The sequence below is a fragment of the Hypomesus nipponensis genome, chromosome 4, assembly GCF_054491055.1.
Source record: "Hypomesus nipponensis isolate SF chromosome 4, ASM5449105v1, whole genome shotgun sequence".
NCBI lineage: Eukaryota > Metazoa > Chordata > Actinopteri > Osmeriformes > Osmeridae > Hypomesus > Hypomesus nipponensis.
Window position 1 is genome coordinate 91,352 of NC_140364.1, and position 17,273 is coordinate 108,624.

The window sequence follows — 17,273 nt, forward strand, 5'->3', positions numbered from 1 at the left end:
GGAGCAGGGACCAAAAGGCCAAGGGATCGGGATTAAGCAGAGGAAAAAGGAAGACAAAAAGACCTGCACGCACGCACGCACGCACCCACCCACCCACCCACCCACCCAGCCACCCAACGCTAACCTTACCCTGCTTTTTTTCCTCACAAATCCATCAGGCTCTGCCCTCCCTCGGGCAAAGCCGACCAAAAATACCACGTCCCGCTCGTCGGCGCTCCCCTCCACGGAAGTCTTTAGTAAAAGGCGAAAGGCTTGTGCGTGCTGAAGGGGAGCCAGAGTGACCGTTTTTTTTGAAACCGCCCAAACGGCCCGCTCCCGACCCCTCCGTTGGCCCTGGCTCGCTCGTCCGCGGCGGCGTCCTTCCTTTCCGGGAAAAGGCGTGGAAACGCCACCGGCCGCAAAGGGGCTTTCACTCTCTCTCTCTTTCACTCTCTCTCTTTCACTCTCTCTCTTTCACTCTCTCTCTTTCACTCTCTCTCTCTTTCACTCTCACTCACTCACTCACTCACTCACTCACTCACTCACTCACTGTCTCCCCCATTTCAAGTCACTCACCTCACTTCAGGTTTTTTTTTTTTTTTTTTTTTATATCTAAAAGGGCGGGAAAACGCCGCCGGCCGACGGGGCTCCGCCGCCTCCGCCGCCTCCGCCGCCTCCGCCGCCGCCGCGCGTCAAACCCCTTTTTTCACCTCATCGCCACAAAAACCCAAGCCCCAACCCCAAAAACCCCAGCCCCAACCCCAAAAACCCCAGCCCCAACCCCAATCGCTCACTCCCTCGTTTTTTCCCTTTGACACGCTTAGAAAGAGTGCACCCTTCCCGGAGGCGCTGCAATACCGGGGCGATGCGCGGAGCGGACGGAGCGAGCCCCTGTTCCGACTCCCTGTGGCAAAAATCCGTTTAATATGTTGTCCTCGCATGGAGGACGTATCAGATATTAAACTGATAAGAACAGATACTACACTTGATCTTAGCCAAAAGGCCGAGAAGCGATGACCCGCACTGCTCCGCGCCCCCCGCGCGCGGGGCCTCCGTGCGCCGGCCGGGACGTTTGGGCGCCGGCCGCTCTGGCGACCGCCGGACCGAGAACGGCCCCGACGACGGAAGCCAAAAGGAAACGCCGACGCCGCAGGGGAAGAAGAAGAAGCGGCGGCGGCGGGGACCGAGAAGACGGCAGCTAAAAGCAAAGGCCAAGCGGGCCACGGAGGAAGAAGCAGGGACCAAGAGGAAGCAGGGACCAAGAGGAAGCAGGGACCAAGAGGAAGCAGGGACCAAGAGGAAGCAGGGACCAAGAGGAAGCAGGGACCAAGAGGAAGCAGGGACCAAGAGGACCAAGAAGAAGCAGGGACCAAGAGGAAGCAGGGACCAAGAGGAAGCAGGGACCAAGAGGAAGCAGGGACCAAGAGGAAGCAGGGACCAAGAGGAAGCAGGGACCAAGAGGACCAAGAAGAAGCAGGGACCAAGAGGAAGCAGGGACCAAGAGGAAGCAGGGACCAAGAGGAAGCAGGGACCAAGAGGAAGCAGGGACCAAGAGGACCAAGAAGAAGCAGGGACCAAGAGGAAGCAGGGACCAAGAGGAAGCAGGGACCAAGAGGACCAAGAAGAAGCAGGGACCAAGAGGAAGCAGGGACCAAGAGGCCCAGCGGGCCACGGAAGGAGCAGGGACCAAAAGGCCAAGGGATCGGGATTAAGCAGAGGAAAAAGGAAGACAAAAAGACCTGCACGCACGCACGCACGCACCCACCCACCCACCCACCCACCCAGCCACCCAACGCTAACCTTACCCTGCTTTTTTTCCTCACAAATCCATCAGGCTCTGCCCTCCCTCGGGCAAAGCCGACCAAAAATACCACGTCCCGCTCGTCGGCGCTCCCCTCCACGGAAGTCTTTAGTAAAAGGCGAAAGGCTTGTGCGTGCTGAAGGGGAGCCAGAGTGACCGTTTTTTTTGAAACCGCCCAAACGGCCCGCTCCCGACCCCTCCGTTGGCCCTGGCTCGCTCGTCCGCGGCGGCGTCCTTCCTTTCCGGGAAAAGGCGTGGAAACGCCACCGGCCGCAAAGGGGCTTTCACTCTCTCTCTCTTTCACTCTCTCTCTTTCACTCTCTCTCTTTCACTCTCTCTCTTTCACTCTCTCTCTCTTTCACTCTCACTCACTCACTCACTCACTCACTCACTCACTCACTCACTGTCTCCCCCATTTCAAGTCACTCACCTCACTTCAGGTTTTTTTTTTTTTTTTTTTTATATCTAAAAGGGCGGGAAAACGCCGCCGGCCGACGGGGCTCCGCCGCCTCCGCCGCCTCCGCCGCCTCCGCCGCCGCCGCGCGTCAAACCCCTTTTTTCACCTCATCGCCACAAAAACCCAAGCCCCAACCCCAAAAACCCCAGCCCCAACCCCAAAAACCCCAGCCCCAACCCCAATCGCTCACTCCCTCGTTTTTTCCCTTTGACACGCTTAGAAAGAGTGCACCCTTCCCGGAGGCGCTGCAATACCGGGGCGATGCGCGGAGCGGACGGAGCGAGCCCCTGTTCCGACTCCCTGTGGCAAAAATCCGTTTAATATGTTGTCCTCGCATGGAGGACGTATCAGATATTAAACTGATAAGAACAGATACTACACTTGATCTTAGCCAAAAGGCCGAGAAGCGATGACCCGCACTGCTCCGCGCCCCCCGCGCGCGGGGCCTCCGTGCGCCGGCCGGGACGTTTGGGCGCCGGCCGCTCTGGCGACCGCCGGACCGAGAACGGCCCCGACGACGGAAGCCAAAAGGAAACGCCGACGCCGCAGGGGAAGAAGAAGAAGCGGCGGCGGCGGGGACCGAGAAGACGGCAGCTAAAAGCAAAGGCCAAGCGGGCCACGGAGGAAGAAGCAGGGACCAAGAGGAAGCAGGGACCAAGAGGAAGCAGGGACCAAGAGGAAGCAGGGACCAAGAGGAAGCAGGGACCAAGAGGACCAAGAAGAAGCAGGGACCAAGAGGAAGCAGGGACCAAGAGGAAGCAGGGACCAAGAGGAAGCAGGGACCAAGAGGAAGCAGGGACCAAGAGGACCAAGAAGAAGCAGGGACCAAGAGGAAGCAGGGACCAAGAGGAAGCAGGGACCAAGAGGACCAAGAAGAAGCAGGGACCAAGAGGAAGCAGGGACCAAGAGGAAGCAGGGACCAAGAGGACCAAGAAGAAGCAGGGACCAAGAGGAAGCAGGGACCAAGAGGCCCAGCGGGCCACGGAAGGAGCAGGGACCAAAAGGCCAAGGGATCGGGATTAAGCAGAGGAAAAAGGAAGACAAAAAGACCTGCACGCACGCACGCACGCACCCACCCACCCACCCACCCAGCCACCCAACGCTAACCTTACCCTGCTTTTTTTCCTCACAAATCCATCAGGCTCTGCCCTCCCTCGGGCAAAGCCGACCAAAAATACCACGTCCCGCTCGTCGGCGCTCCCCTCCACGGAAGTCTTTAGTAAAAGGCGAAAGGCTTGTGCGTGCTGAAGGGGAGCCAGAGTGACCGTTTTTTTTGAAACCGCCCAAACGGCCCGCTCCCGACCCCTCCGTTGGCCCTGGCTCGCTCGTCCGCGGCGGCGTCCTTCCTTTCCGGGAAAAGGCGTGGAAACGCCACCGGCCGCAAAGGGGCTTTCACTCTCTCTCTCTTTCACTCTCTCTCTTTCACTCTCTCTCTTTCACTCTCTCTCTTTCACTCTCTCTCTCTTTCACTCTCACTCACTCACTCACTCACTCACTCACTCACTCACTGTCTCCCCCATTTCAAGTCACTCACCTCACTTCAGGTTTTTTTTTTTTTTTTTTTTTTATATCTAAAAGGGCGGGAAAACGCCGCCGGCCGACGGGGCTCCGCCGCCTCCGCCGCCTCCGCCGCCTCCGCCGCCGCCGCGCGTCAAACCCCTTTTTTCACCTCATCGCCACAAAAACCCAAGCCCCAACCCCAAAAACCCCAGCCCCAACCCCAAAAACCCCAGCCCCAACCCCAATCGCTCACTCCCTCGTTTTTTCCCTTTGACACGCTTAGAAAGAGTGCACCCTTCCCGGAGGCGCTGCAATACCGGGGCGATGCGCGGAGCGGACGGAGCGAGCCCCTGTTCCGACTCCCTGTGGCAAAAATCCGTTTAATATGTTGTCCTCGCATGGAGGACGTATCAGATATTAAACTGATAAGAACAGATACTACACTTGATCTTAGCCAAAAGGCCGAGAAGCGATGACCCGCACTGCTCCGCGCCCCCCGCGCGCGGGGCCTCCGTGCGCCGGCCGGGACGTTTGGGCGCCGGCCGCTCTGGCGACCGCCGGACCGAGAACGGCCCCGACGACGGAAGCCAAAAGGAAACGCCGACGCCGCAGGGGAAGAAGAAGAAGCGGCGGCGGCGGGGACCGAGAAGACGGCAGCTAAAAGCAAAGGCCAAGCGGGCCACGGAGGAAGAAGCAGGGACCAAGAGGAAGCAGGGACCAAGAGGAAGCAGGGACCAAGAGGAAGCAGGGACCAAGAGGAAGCAGGGACCAAGAGGAAGCAGGGACCAAGAGGAAGCAGGGACCAAGAGGACCAAGAAGAAGCAGGGACCAAGAGGAAGCAGGGACCAAGAGGAAGCAGGGACCAAGAGGACCAAGAAGAAGCAGGGACCAAGAGGAAGCAGGGACCAAGAGGAAGCAGGGACCAAGAGGACCAAGAAGAAGCAGGGACCAAGAGGAAGCAGGGACCAAGAGGCCCAGCGGGCCACGGAAGGAGCAGGGACCAAAAGGCCAAGGGATCGGGATTAAGCAGAGGAAAAAGGAAGACAAAAAGACCTGCACGCACGCACGCACGCACCCACCCACCCACCCACCCAGCCACCCAACGCTAACCTTACCCTGCTTTTTTTCCTCACAAATCCATCAGGCTCTGCCCTCCCTCGGGCAAAGCCGACCAAAAATACCACGTCCCGCTCGTCGGCGCTCCCCTCCACGGAAGTCTTTAGTAAAAGGCGAAAGGCTTGTGCGTGCTGAAGGGGAGCCAGAGTGACCGTTTTTTTTGAAACCGCCCAAACGGCCCGCTCCCGACCCCTCCGTTGGCCCTGGCTCGCTCGTCCGCGGCGGCGTCCTTCCTTTCCGGGAAAAGGCGTGGAAACGCCACCGGCCGCAAAGGGGCTTTCACTCTCTCTCTCTTTCACTCTCTCTCTTTCACTCTCTCTCTTTCACTCTCTCTCTTTCACTCTCTCTCTCTTTCACTCTCACTCACTCACTCACTCACTCACTCACTCACTCACTCACTGTCTCCCCCATTTCAAGTCACTCACCTCACTTCAGGTTTTTTTTTTTTTTTTTTTTATATCTAAAAGGGCGGGAAAACGCCGCCGGCCGACGGGGCTCCGCCGCCTCCGCCGCCTCCGCCGCCTCCGCCGCCGCCGCGCGTCAAACCCCTTTTTTCACCTCATCGCCACAAAAACCCAAGCCCCAACCCCAAAAACCCCAGCCCCAACCCCAAAAACCCCAGCCCCAACCCCAATCGCTCACTCCCTCGTTTTTTCCCTTTGACACGCTTAGAAAGAGTGCACCCTTCCCGGAGGCGCTGCAATACCGGGGCGATGCGCGGAGCGGACGGAGCGAGCCCCTGTTCCGACTCCCTGTGGCAAAAATCCGTTTAATATGTTGTCCTCGCATGGAGGACGTATCAGATATTAAACTGATAAGAACAGATACTACACTTGATCTTAGCCAAAAGGCCGAGAAGCGATGACCCGCACTGCTCCGCGCCCCCCGCGCGCGGGGCCTCCGTGCGCCGGCCGGGACGTTTGGGCGCCGGCCGCTCTGGCGACCGCCGGACCGAGAACGGCCCCGACGACGGAAGCCAAAAGGAAACGCCGACGCCGCAGGGGAAGAAGAAGAAGCGGCGGCGGCGGGGACCGAGAAGACGGCAGCTAAAAGCAAAGGCCAAGCGGGCCACGGAGGAAGAAGCAGGGACCAAGAGGAAGCAGGGACCAAGAGGAAGCAGGGACCAAGAGGAAGCAGGGACCAAGAGGAAGCAGGGACCAAGAGGAAGCAGGGACCAAGAGGAAGCAGGGACCAAGAGGACCAAGAAGAAGCAGGGACCAAGAGGAAGCAGGGACCAAGAGGAAGCAGGGACCAAGAGGACCAAGAAGAAGCAGGGACCAAGAGGAAGCAGGGACCAAGAGGAAGCAGGGACCAAGAGGACCAAGAAGAAGCAGGGACCAAGAGGAAGCAGGGACCAAGAGGCCCAGCGGGCCACGGAAGGAGCAGGGACCAAAAGGCCAAGGGATCGGGATTAAGCAGAGGAAAAAGGAAGACAAAAAGACCTGCACGCACGCACGCACGCACCCACCCACCCACCCACCCAGCCACCCAACGCTAACCTTACCCTGCTTTTTTTCCTCACAAATCCATCAGGCTCTGCCCTCCCTCGGGCAAAGCCGACCAAAAATACCACGTCCCGCTCGTCGGCGCTCCCCTCCACGGAAGTCTTTAGTAAAAGGCGAAAGGCTTGTGCGTGCTGAAGGGGAGCCAGAGTGACCGTTTTTTTTGAAACCGCCCAAACGGCCCGCTCCCGACCCCTCCGTTGGCCCTGGCTCGCTCGTCCGCGGCGGCGTCCTTCCTTTCCGGGAAAAGGCGTGGAAACGCCACCGGCCGCAAAGGGGCTTTCACTCTCTCTCTCTTTCACTCTCTCTCTTTCACTCTCTCTCTTTCACTCTCTCTCTTTCACTCTCTCTCTCTTTCACTCTCACTCACTCACTCACTCACTCACTCACTCACTCACTGTCTCCCCCATTTCAAGTCACTCACCTCACTTCAGGTTTTTTTTTTTTTTTTTTTTTTATATCTAAAAGGGCGGGAAAACGCCGCCGGCCGACGGGGCTCCGCCGCCTCCGCCGCCTCCGCCGCCTCCGCCGCCGCCGCGCGTCAAACCCCTTTTTTCACCTCATCGCCACAAAAACCCAAGCCCCAACCCCAAAAACCCCAGCCCCAACCCCAAAAACCCCAGCCCCAACCCCAATCGCTCACTCCCTCGTTTTTTCCCTTTGACACGCTTAGAAAGAGTGCACCCTTCCCGGAGGCGCTGCAATACCGGGGCGATGCGCGGAGCGGACGGAGCGAGCCCCTGTTCCGACTCCCTGTGGCAAAAATCCGTTTAATATGTTGTCCTCGCATGGAGGACGTATCAGATATTAAACTGATAAGAACAGATACTACACTTGATCTTAGCCAAAAGGCCGAGAAGCGATGACCCGCACTGCTCCGCGCCCCCCGCGCGCGGGGCCTCCGTGCGCCGGCCGGGACGTTTGGGCGCCGGCCGCTCTGGCGACCGCCGGACCGAGAACGGCCCCGACGACGGAAGCCAAAAGGAAACGCCGACGCCGCAGGGGAAGAAGAAGAAGCGGCGGCGGCGGGGACCGAGAAGACGGCAGCTAAAAGCAAAGGCCAAGCGGGCCACGGAGGAAGAAGCAGGGACCAAGAGGAAGCAGGGACCAAGAGGAAGCAGGGACCAAGAGGAAGCAGGGACCAAGAGGAAGCAGGGACCAAGAGGAAGCAGGGACCAAGAGGAAGCAGGGACCAAGAGGACCAAGAAGAAGCAGGGACCAAGAGGAAGCAGGGACCAAGAGGAAGCAGGGACCAAGAGGACCAAGAAGAAGCAGGGACCAAGAGGAAGCAGGGACCAAGAGGAAGCAGGGACCAAGAGGACCAAGAAGAAGCAGGGACCAAGAGGAAGCAGGGACCAAGAGGCCCAGCGGGCCACGGAAGGAGCAGGGACCAAAAGGCCAAGGGATCGGGATTAAGCAGAGGAAAAAGGAAGACAAAAAGACCTGCACGCACGCACGCACGCACCCACCCACCCACCCACCCAGCCACCCAACGCTAACCTTACCCTGCTTTTTTTCCTCACAAATCCATCAGGCTCTGCCCTCCCTCGGGCAAAGCCGACCAAAAATACCACGTCCCGCTCGTCGGCGCTCCCCTCCACGGAAGTCTTTAGTAAAAGGCGAAAGGCTTGTGCGTGCTGAAGGGGAGCCAGAGTGACCGTTTTTTTTGAAACCGCCCAAACGGCCCGCTCCCGACCCCTCCGTTGGCCCTGGCTCGCTCGTCCGCGGCGGCGTCCTTCCTTTCCGGGAAAAGGCGTGGAAACGCCACCGGCCGCAAAGGGGCTTTCACTCTCTCTCTCTTTCACTCTCTCTCTTTCACTCTCTCTCTTTCACTCTCTCTCTTTCACTCTCTCTCTCTTTCACTCTCACTCACTCACTCACTCACTCACTCACTCACTCACTCACTGTCTCCCCCATTTCAAGTCACTCACCTCACTTCAGGTTTTTATTTTTTTTTTTTTTTTATATCTAAAAGGGCGGGAAAACGCCGCCGGCCGACGGGGCTCCGCCGCCTCCGCCGCCTCCGCCGCCTCCGCCGCCGCCGCGCGTCAAACCCCTTTTTTCACCTCATCGCCACAAAAACCCAAGCCCCAACCCCAAAAACCCCAGCCCCAACCCCAAAAACCCCAGCCCCAACCCCAATCGCTCACTCCCTCGTTTTTTCCCTTTGACACGCTTAGAAAGAGTGCACCCTTCCCGGAGGCGCTGCAATACCGGGGCGATGCGCGGAGCGGACGGAGCGAGCCCCTGTTCCGACTCCCTGTGGCAAAAATCCGTTTAATATGTTGTCCTCGCATGGAGGACGTATCAGATATTAAACTGATAAGAACAGATACTACACTTGATCTTAGCCAAAAGGCCGAGAAGCGATGACCCGCACTGCTCCGCGCCCCCCGCGCGCGGGGCCTCCGTGCGCCGGCCGGGACGTTTGGGCGCCGGCCGCTCTGGCGACCGCCGGACCGAGAACGGCCCCGACGACGGAAGCCAAAAGGAAACGCCGACGCCGCAGGGGAAGAAGAAGAAGCGGCGGCGGCGGGGACCGAGAAGACGGCAGCTAAAAGCAAAGGCCAAGCGGGCCACGGAGGAAGAAGCAGGGACCAAGAGGAAGCAGGGACCAAGAGGAAGCAGGGACCAAGAGGAAGCAGGGACCAAGAGGAAGCAGGGACCAAGAGGAAGCAGGGACCAAGAGGACCAAGAAGAAGCAGGGACCAAGAGGAAGCAGGGACCAAGAGGAAGCAGGGACCAAGAGGAAGCAGGGACCAAGAGGAAGCAGGGACCAAGAGGACCAAGAAGAAGCAGGGACCAAGAGGAAGCAGGGACCAAGAGGAAGCAGGGACCAAGAGGACCAAGAAGAAGCAGGGACCAAGAGGAAGCAGGGACCAAGAGGAAGCAGGGACCAAGAGGACCAAGAAGAAGCAGGGACCAAGAGGAAGCAGGGACCAAGAGGAAGCAGGGACCAAGAGGACCAAGAAGAAGCAGGGACCAAGAGGAAGCAGGGACCAAGAGGCCCAGCGGGCCACGGAAGGAGCAGGGACCAAAAGGCCAAGGGATCGGGATTAAGCAGAGGAAAAAGGAAGACAAAAAGACCTGCACGCACGCACGCACCCACCCACCCACCCACCCACCCAGCCACCCAACGCTAACCTTACCCTGCTTTTTTTCCTCACAAATCCATCAGGCTCTGCCCTCCCTCGGGCAAAGCCGACCAAAAATACCACGTCCCGCTCGTCGGCGCTCCCCTCCACGGAAGTCTTTAGTAAAAGGCGAAAGGCTTGTGCGTGCTGAAGGGGAGCCAGAGTGACCGTTTTTTTTGAAACCGCCCAAACGGCCCGCTCCCGACCCCTCCGTTGGCCCTGGCTCGCTCGTCCGCGGCGGCGTCCTTCCTTTCCGGGAAAAGGCGTGGAAACGCCACCGGCCGCAAAGGGGCTTTCACTCTCTCTCTCTTTCACTCTCTCTCTTTCACTCTCTCTCTTTCACTCTCTCTCTTTCACTCTCTCTCTCTTTCACTCTCACTCACTCACTCACTCACTCACTCACTCACTCACTCACTGTCTCCCCCATTTCAAGTCACTCACCTCACTTCAGGTTTTTTTTTTTTTTTTTTTTTTTATATCTAAAAGGGCGGGAAAACGCCGCCGGCCGACGGGGCTCCGCCGCCTCCGCCGCCTCCGCCGCCTCCGCCGCCGCCGCGCGTCAAACCCCTTTTTTCACCTCATCGCCACAAAAACCCAAGCCCCAACCCCAAAAACCCCAGCCCCAACCCCAAAAACCCCAGCCCCAACCCCAATCGCTCACTCCCTCGTTTTTTCCCTTTGACACGCTTAGAAAGAGTGCACCCTTCCCGGAGGCGCTGCAATACCGGGGCGATGCGCGGAGCGGACGGAGCGAGCCCCTGTTCCGACTCCCTGTGGCAAAAATCCGTTTAATATGTTGTCCTCGCATGGAGGACGTATCAGATATTAAACTGATAAGAACAGATACTACACTTGATCTTAGCCAAAAGGCCGAGAAGCGATGACCCGCACTGCTCCGCGCCCCCCGCGCGCGGGGCCTCCGTGCGCCGGCCGGGACGTTTGGGCGCCGGCCGCTCTGGCGACCGCCGGACCGAGAACGGCCCCGACGACGGAAGCCAAAAGGAAACGCCGACGCCGCAGGGGAAGAAGAAGAAGCGGCGGCGGCGGGGACCGAGAAGACGGCAGCTAAAAGCAAAGGCCAAGCGGGCCACGGAGGAAGAAGCAGGGACCAAGAGGAAGCAGGGACCAAGAGGAAGCAGGGACCAAGAGGAAGCAGGGACCAAGAGGAAGCAGGGACCAAGAGGAAGCAGGGACCAAGAGGAAGCAGGGACCAAGAGGACCAAGAAGAAGCAGGGACCAAGAGGAAGCAGGGACCAAGAGGAAGCAGGGACCAAGAGGACCAAGAAGAAGCAGGGACCAAGAGGAAGCAGGGACCAAGAGGAAGCAGGGACCAAGAGGACCAAGAAGAAGCAGGGACCAAGAGGAAGCAGGGACCAAGAGGCCCAGCGGGCCACGGAAGGAGCAGGGACCAAAAGGCCAAGGGATCGGGATTAAGCAGAGGAAAAAGGAAGACAAAAAGACCTGCACGCACGCACGCACGCACCCACCCACCCACCCACCCAGCCACCCAACGCTAACCTTACCCTGCTTTTTTTCCTCACAAATCCATCAGGCTCTGCCCTCCCTCGGGCAAAGCCGACCAAAAATACCACGTCCCGCTCGTCGGCGCTCCCCTCCACGGAAGTCTTTAGTAAAAGGCGAAAGGCTTGTGCGTGCTGAAGGGGAGCCAGAGTGACCGTTTTTTTTGAAACCGCCCAAACGGCCCGCTCCCGACCCCTCCGTTGGCCCTGGCTCGCTCGTCCGCGGCGGCGTCCTTCCTTTCCGGGAAAAGGCGTGGAAACGCCACCGGCCGCAAAGGGGCTTTCACTCTCTCTCTCTTTCACTCTCTCTCTTTCACTCTCTCTCTTTCACTCTCTCTCTTTCACTCTCTCTCTCTTTCACTCTCACTCACTCACTCACTCACTCACTCACTCACTCACTCACTGTCTCCCCCATTTCAAGTCACTCACCTCACTTCAGGTTTTTATTTTTTTTTTTTTTTTTATATCTAAAAGGGCGGGAAAACGCCGCCGGCCGACGGGGCTCCGCCGCCTCCGCCGCCTCCGCCGCCTCCGCCGCCGCCGCGCGTCAAACCCCTTTTTTCACCTCATCGCCACAAAAACCCAAGCCCCAACCCCAAAAACCCCAGCCCCAACCCCAAAAACCCCAGCCCCAACCCCAATCGCTCACTCCCTCGTTTTTTCCCTTTGACACGCTTAGAAAGAGTGCACCCTTCCCGGAGGCGCTGCAATACCGGGGCGATGCGCGGAGCGGACGGAGCGAGCCCCTGTTCCGACTCCCTGTGGCAAAAATCCGTTTAATATGTTGTCCTCGCATGGAGGACGTATCAGATATTAAACTGATAAGAACAGATACTACACTTGATCTTAGCCAAAAGGCCGAGAAGCGATGACCCGCACTGCTCCGCGCCCCCCGCGCGCGGGGCCTCCGTGCGCCGGCCGGGACGTTTGGGCGCCGGCCGCTCTGGCGACCGCCGGACCGAGAACGGCCCCGACGACGGAAGCCAAAAGGAAACGCCGACGCCGCAGGGGAAGAAGAAGAAGCGGCGGCGGCGGGGACCGAGAAGACGGCAGCTAAAAGCAAAGGCCAAGCGGGCCACGGAGGAAGAAGCAGGGACCAAGAGGAAGCAGGGACCAAGAGGAAGCAGGGACCAAGAGGAAGCAGGGACCAAGAGGAAGCAGGGACCAAGAGGAAGCAGGGACCAAGAGGACCAAGAAGAAGCAGGGACCAAGAGGAAGCAGGGACCAAGAGGAAGCAGGGACCAAGAGGACCAAGAAGAAGCAGGGACCAAGAGGAAGCAGGGACCAAGAGGAAGCAGGGACCAAGAGGACCAAGAAGAAGCAGGGACCAAGAGGCCCAGCGGGCCACGGAAGGAGCAGGGACCAAAAGGCCAAGGGATCGGGATTAAGCAGAGGAAAAAGGAAGACAAAAAGACCTGCACGCACGCACGCACCCACCCACCCACCCACCCACCCAGCCACCCAACGCTAACCTTACCCTGCTTTTTTTCCTCACAAATCCATCAGGCTCTGCCCTCCCTCGGGCAAAGCCGACCAAAAATACCACGTCCCGCTCGTCGGCGCTCCCCTCCACGGAAGTCTTTAGTAAAAGGCGAAAGGCTTGTGCGTGCTGAAGGGGAGCCAGAGTGACCGTTTTTTTTGAAACCGCCCAAACGGCCCGCTCCCGACCCCTCCGTTGGCCCTGGCTCGCTCGTCCGCGGCGGCGTCCTTCCTTTCCGGGAAAAGGCGTGGAAACGCCACCGGCCGCAAAGGGGCTTTCACTCTCTCTCTCTTTCACTCTCTCTCTTTCACTCTCTCTCTTTCACTCTCTCTCTTTCACTCTCTCTCTCTTTCACTCTCACTCACTCACTCACTCACTCACTCACTCACTCACTCACTGTCTCCCCCATTTCAAGTCACTCACCTCACTTCAGGTTTTTTTTTTTTTTTTTTTTTTTATATCTAAAAGGGCGGGAAAACGCCGCCGGCCGACGGGGCTCCGCCGCCTCCGCCGCCTCCGCCGCCTCCGCCGCCGCCGCGCGTCAAACCCCTTTTTTCACCTCATCGCCACAAAAACCCAAGCCCCAACCCCAAAAACCCCAGCCCCAACCCCAAAAACCCCAGCCCCAACCCCAATCGCTCACTCCCTCGTTTTTTCCCTTTGACACGCTTAGAAAGAGTGCACCCTTCCCGGAGGCGCTGCAATACCGGGGCGATGCGCGGAGCGGACGGAGCGAGCCCCTGTTCCGACTCCCTGTGGCAAAAATCCGTTTAATATGTTGTCCTCGCATGGAGGACGTATCAGATATTAAACTGATAAGAACAGATTTTTTTTTTTTTTTTTCTTCTAAAAAAAAAGAAAAAGAAGTATTTATCAAATTCTAAAAACGTTTCTAAAAGACACATCAATACAAGACAGTCAACACATACAGGTTACCCAAAGGGCGTACAATACAAGGACCCAAAAGGGCGCACATTACAATTGCCCCACTAGGGGGTTACAAGTGGGAGTCCGAGGCCCGACAAAAGTCCACTCAAGCCCGCCCTTGGTGACTCCGTCTCCCTCTCCTCCCGATCTTCCTCGCCAGTGGAGTCAAGCGACTAGCCCGCTGCCTTCTGTCGCGACGGCCCCTGGGAAGGCCCATCCCTATGCCACTGCTCCCAGGCTGCCCTTCGGCGAGGTTTCTGTTCCGTTCCTCGGGTCCGGCCATCAGTCCGTCCGTCGGTCCATTCGCCCTCAGGTGGCCTGGCCCACCTCTGGGTTACCAGCAGTGTTGGGCGCCGAAACGCCCAACACTCTGAATTTGGGGACAAGTCCCCGCCTGGCGTCGGGGCCGAAGCCCCCAGGCAGGCGACCGCTCCGACCCTCCTCCGTCACCGAAACCCTATCAGGCGCTCCGGTATCGACGGGGGAGGGCCAATGGCTGTCCAATTAAGGACAGCCACTCACTTGATCTGAGCCAAAAGGCCGAGAAGCGATGACCCGCACTGCTCCGCGCCCCCCGCGCGCGGGGCCTCCGTGCGCCGGCCGGGACGTTTGGGCGCCGGCCGCTCTGGCGACCGCCGGACCGAGAACGGCCCCGACGACGGAAGCCAAAAGGAAACGCCGACGCCGCAGGGGAAGAAGAAGAAGCGGCGGCGGCGGGGACCGAGAAGACGGCAGCTAAAAGCAAAGGCCAAGCGGGCCACGGAGGAAGAAGCAGGGACCAAGAGGAAGCAGGGACCAAGAGGAAGCAGGGACCAAGAGGAAGCAGGGACCAAGAGGAAGCAGGGACCAAGAGGAAGCAGGGACCAAGAGGAAGCAGGGACCAAGAGGACCAAGAAGAAGCAGGGACCAAGAGGAAGCAGGGACCAAGAGGAAGCAGGGACCAAGAGGAAGCAGGGACCAAGAGGAAGCAGGGACCAAGAGGAAGCAGGGACCAAGAGGACCAAGAAGAAGCAGGGACCAAGAGGAAGCAGGGACCAAGAGGAAGCAGGGACCAAGAGGAAGCAGGGACCAAGAGGAAGCAGGGACCAAGAGGACCAAGAAGAAGCAGGGACCAAGAGGAAGCAGGGACCAAGAGGAAGCAGGGACCAAGAGGACCAAGAAGAAGCAGGGACCAAGAGGAAGCAGGGACCAAGAGGCCCAGCGGGCCACGGAAGGAGCAGGGACCAAAAGGCCAAGGGATCGGGATTAAGCAGAGGAAAAAGGAAGACAAAAAGACCTGCACGCACGCACGCACGCACCCACCCACCCACCCACCCAGCCACCCAACGCTAACCTTACCCTGCTTTTTTTCCTCACAAATCCATCAGGCTCTGCCCTCCCTCGGGCAAAGCCGACCAAAAATACCACGTCCCGCTCGTCGGCGCTCCCCTCCACGGAAGTCTTTAGTAAAAGGCGAAAGGCTTGTGCGTGCTGAAGGGGAGCCAGAGTGACCGTTTTTTTTGAAACCGCCCAAACGGCCCGCTCCCGACCCCTCCGTTGGCCCTGGCTCGCTCGTCCGCGGCGGCGTCCTTCCTTTCCGGGAAAAGGCGTGGAAACGCCACCGGCCGCAAAGGGGCTTTCACTCTCTCTCTCTTTCACTCTCTCTCTTTCACTCTCTCTCTTTCACTCTCTCTCTTTCACTCTCTCTCTCTTTCACTCTCACTCACTCACTCACTCACTCACTCACTCACTCACTCACTCACTCACTCACTCACTGTCTCCCCCATTTCAAGTCACTCACCTCACTTCAGGTTTTTTTTTTTTTTTTTTTTTTTATATCTAAAAGGGCGGGAAAACGCCGCCGGCCGACGGGGCTCCGCCGCCTCCGCCGCCTCCGCCGCCTCCGCCGCCGCCGCGCGTCAAACCCCTTTTTTCACCTCATCGCCACAAAAACCCAAGCCCCAACCCCAAAAACCCCAGCCCCAACCCCAAAAACCCCAGCCCCAACCCCAATCGCTCACTCCCTCGTTTTTTCCCTTTGACACGCTTAGAAAGAGTGCACCCTTCCCGGAGGCGCTGCAATACCGGGGCGATGCGCGGAGCGGACGGAGCGAGCCCCTGTTCCGACTCCCTGTGGCAAAAATCCGTTTAATATGTTGTCCTCGCATGGAGGACGTATCAGATATTAAACTGATAAGAACAGATTTTTTTTTTTTTTTTTTTTTTTTTTTCTTCTAAAAAAAAAAGAAAAAGAAGTATTTATCAAATTCTAAAAACGTTTCTAAAAGACACATCAATACAAGACAGTCAACACATACAGGTTACCCAAAGGGCGTACAATACAAGGACCCAAAAGGGCGCACATTACAATTGCCCCACTAGGGGGTTACAAGTGGGAGTCCGAGGCCCGACAAAAGTCCACTCAAGCCCGCCCTTGGTGACTCCGTCTCCCTCTCCTCCCGATCTTCCTCGCCAGTGGAGTCAAGCGACTAGCCCGCTGCCTTCTGTCGCGACGGCCCCTGGGAAGGCCCATCCCTATGCCACTGCTCCCAGGCTGCCCTTCGGCGAGGTTTCTGTTCCGTTCCTCGGGTCCGGCCATCAGTCCGTCCGTCGGTCCATTCGCCCTCAGGTGGCCTGGCCCACCTCTGGGTTACCAGCAGTGTTGGGCGCCGAAACGCCCAACACTCTGAATTTGGGGACAAGTCCCCGCCTGGCGTCGGGGCCGAAGCCCCCAGGCAGGCGACCGCTCCGACCCTCCTCCGTCACCGAAACCCTATCAGGCGCTCCGGTATCGACGGGGGAGGGCCAATGGCTGTCCAATTAAGGACAGCCACTCACTTGATCTGAGCCAAAAGGCCGAGAAGCGATGACCCGCACTGCTCCGCGCCCCCCGCGCGCGGGGCCTCCGTGCGCCGGCCGGGACGTTTGGGCGCCGGCCGCTCTGGCGACCGCCGGACCGAGAACGGCCCCGACGACGGAAGCCAAAAGGAAACGCCGACGCCGCAGGGGAAGAAGAAGAAGCGGCGGCGGCGGGGACCGAGAAGACGGCAGCTAAAAGCAAAGGCCAAGCGGGCCACGGAGGAAGAAGCAGGGACCAAGAGGAAGCAGGGACCAAGAGGAAGCAGGGACCAAGAGGAAGCAGGGACCAAGAGGAAGCAGGGACCAAGAGGAAGCAGGGACCAAGAGGAAGCAGGGACCAAGAGGACCAAGAAGAAGCAGGGACCAAGAGGAAGCAGGGACCAAGAGGAAGCAGGGACCAAGAGGAAGCAGGGACCAAGAGGAAGCAGGGACCAAGAGGAAGCAGGGACCAAGAGGACCAAGAAGAAGCAGGGACCAAGAGGAAGCAGGGACCAAGAGGAAGCAGGGACCAAGAGGAAGCAGGGACCAAGAGGAAGCAGGGACCAAGAGGACCAAGAAGAAGCAGGGACCAAGAGGAAGCAGGGACCAAGAGGAAGCAGGGACCAAGAGGACCAAGAAGAAGCAGGGACCAAGAGGAAGCAGGGACCAAGAGGCCCAGCGGGCCACGGAAGGAGCAGGGACCAAAAGGCCAAGGGATCGGGATTAAGCAGAGGAAAAAGGAAGACAAAAAGACCTGCACGCACGCACGCACGCACCCACCCACCCACCCACCCACCCAGCCACCCAACGCTAACCTTACCCTGCTTTTTTTCCTCACAAATCCATCAGGCTCTGCCCTCCCTCGGGCAAAGCCGACCAAAAATACCACGTCCCGCTCGTCGGCGCTCCCCTCCACGGAAGTCTTTAGTAAAAGGCGAAAGGCTTGTGCGTGCTGAAGGGGAGCCAGAGTGACCGTTTTTTTTGAAACCGCCCAAACGGCCCGCTCCCGACCCCTCCGTTGGCCCTGGCTCGCTCGTCCG

At 58.8% G+C, this 17,273-nt stretch overlaps 20 non-coding genes and 1 pseudogene across 20 annotated transcripts; all 21 read right to left on the bottom strand.

The window, feature by feature from the left end:
* Positions 1-162: 162 nt before the first annotated feature.
* On the bottom strand, positions 163-281 carry LOC146292573 (U5 spliceosomal RNA). Its single transcript, XR_014754560.1, has one exon. It is a non-coding gene; the product is annotated as a U5 spliceosomal RNA (small nuclear RNA).
* Positions 282-803: 522 nt separating this feature from the next.
* LOC146292574 (U2 spliceosomal RNA) lies at positions 804-994 on the bottom strand. Its single transcript, XR_014754677.1, has one exon. It is a non-coding gene; the product is annotated as a U2 spliceosomal RNA (small nuclear RNA).
* Positions 995-1,817: 823 nt separating this feature from the next.
* On the bottom strand, positions 1,818-1,936 carry LOC146292575 (U5 spliceosomal RNA). The gene has a single exon (XR_014754561.1). It is a non-coding gene; the product is annotated as a U5 spliceosomal RNA (small nuclear RNA).
* A 521-nt stretch (positions 1,937-2,457) lies between these two features.
* Positions 2,458-2,648, bottom strand: LOC146292576 (U2 spliceosomal RNA). Its single transcript, XR_014754678.1, has one exon. It is a non-coding gene; the product is annotated as a U2 spliceosomal RNA (small nuclear RNA).
* A 734-nt stretch (positions 2,649-3,382) lies between these two features.
* Positions 3,383-3,501, bottom strand: LOC146292577 (U5 spliceosomal RNA). The gene has a single exon (XR_014754562.1). It is a non-coding gene; the product is annotated as a U5 spliceosomal RNA (small nuclear RNA).
* A 519-nt stretch (positions 3,502-4,020) lies between these two features.
* On the bottom strand, positions 4,021-4,211 carry LOC146292578 (U2 spliceosomal RNA). The gene has a single exon (XR_014754679.1). It is a non-coding gene; the product is annotated as a U2 spliceosomal RNA (small nuclear RNA).
* Positions 4,212-4,885: 674 nt separating this feature from the next.
* Positions 4,886-5,004, bottom strand: LOC146292579 (U5 spliceosomal RNA). Its single transcript, XR_014754563.1, has one exon. It is a non-coding gene; the product is annotated as a U5 spliceosomal RNA (small nuclear RNA).
* Positions 5,005-5,525: 521 nt separating this feature from the next.
* Positions 5,526-5,716, bottom strand: LOC146292580 (U2 spliceosomal RNA). Its single transcript, XR_014754680.1, has one exon. It is a non-coding gene; the product is annotated as a U2 spliceosomal RNA (small nuclear RNA).
* A 674-nt stretch (positions 5,717-6,390) lies between these two features.
* Positions 6,391-6,509, bottom strand: LOC146292581 (U5 spliceosomal RNA). The gene has a single exon (XR_014754565.1). It is a non-coding gene; the product is annotated as a U5 spliceosomal RNA (small nuclear RNA).
* A 519-nt stretch (positions 6,510-7,028) lies between these two features.
* LOC146292582 (U2 spliceosomal RNA) lies at positions 7,029-7,219 on the bottom strand. Its single transcript, XR_014754682.1, has one exon. It is a non-coding gene; the product is annotated as a U2 spliceosomal RNA (small nuclear RNA).
* Positions 7,220-7,893: 674 nt separating this feature from the next.
* LOC146292583 (U5 spliceosomal RNA) lies at positions 7,894-8,012 on the bottom strand. Its single transcript, XR_014754566.1, has one exon. It is a non-coding gene; the product is annotated as a U5 spliceosomal RNA (small nuclear RNA).
* A 523-nt stretch (positions 8,013-8,535) lies between these two features.
* Positions 8,536-8,726, bottom strand: LOC146292584 (U2 spliceosomal RNA). The gene has a single exon (XR_014754683.1). It is a non-coding gene; the product is annotated as a U2 spliceosomal RNA (small nuclear RNA).
* Positions 8,727-9,537: 811 nt separating this feature from the next.
* On the bottom strand, positions 9,538-9,656 carry LOC146292585 (U5 spliceosomal RNA). Its single transcript, XR_014754567.1, has one exon. It is a non-coding gene; the product is annotated as a U5 spliceosomal RNA (small nuclear RNA).
* A 524-nt stretch (positions 9,657-10,180) lies between these two features.
* LOC146292586 (U2 spliceosomal RNA) lies at positions 10,181-10,371 on the bottom strand. The gene has a single exon (XR_014754684.1). It is a non-coding gene; the product is annotated as a U2 spliceosomal RNA (small nuclear RNA).
* A 674-nt stretch (positions 10,372-11,045) lies between these two features.
* LOC146292587 (U5 spliceosomal RNA) lies at positions 11,046-11,164 on the bottom strand. The gene has a single exon (XR_014754568.1). It is a non-coding gene; the product is annotated as a U5 spliceosomal RNA (small nuclear RNA).
* Positions 11,165-11,688: 524 nt separating this feature from the next.
* LOC146292588 (U2 spliceosomal RNA) lies at positions 11,689-11,879 on the bottom strand. Its single transcript, XR_014754685.1, has one exon. It is a non-coding gene; the product is annotated as a U2 spliceosomal RNA (small nuclear RNA).
* A 640-nt stretch (positions 11,880-12,519) lies between these two features.
* On the bottom strand, positions 12,520-12,638 carry LOC146292589 (U5 spliceosomal RNA). Its single transcript, XR_014754569.1, has one exon. It is a non-coding gene; the product is annotated as a U5 spliceosomal RNA (small nuclear RNA).
* Positions 12,639-13,162: 524 nt separating this feature from the next.
* LOC146292590 (U2 spliceosomal RNA) lies at positions 13,163-13,357 on the bottom strand. Its single transcript, XR_014754761.1, has one exon. It is a non-coding gene; the product is annotated as a U2 spliceosomal RNA (small nuclear RNA).
* A 1,430-nt stretch (positions 13,358-14,787) lies between these two features.
* LOC146292591 (U5 spliceosomal RNA) lies at positions 14,788-14,906 on the bottom strand. The gene has a single exon (XR_014754571.1). It is a non-coding gene; the product is annotated as a U5 spliceosomal RNA (small nuclear RNA).
* A 540-nt stretch (positions 14,907-15,446) lies between these two features.
* On the bottom strand, positions 15,447-15,652 carry LOC146292592 (U2 spliceosomal RNA; annotated as a pseudogene).
* Positions 15,653-17,086: 1,434 nt separating this feature from the next.
* Positions 17,087-17,205, bottom strand: LOC146292593 (U5 spliceosomal RNA). The gene has a single exon (XR_014754572.1). It is a non-coding gene; the product is annotated as a U5 spliceosomal RNA (small nuclear RNA).
* Positions 17,206-17,273: the final 68 nt, after the last annotated feature.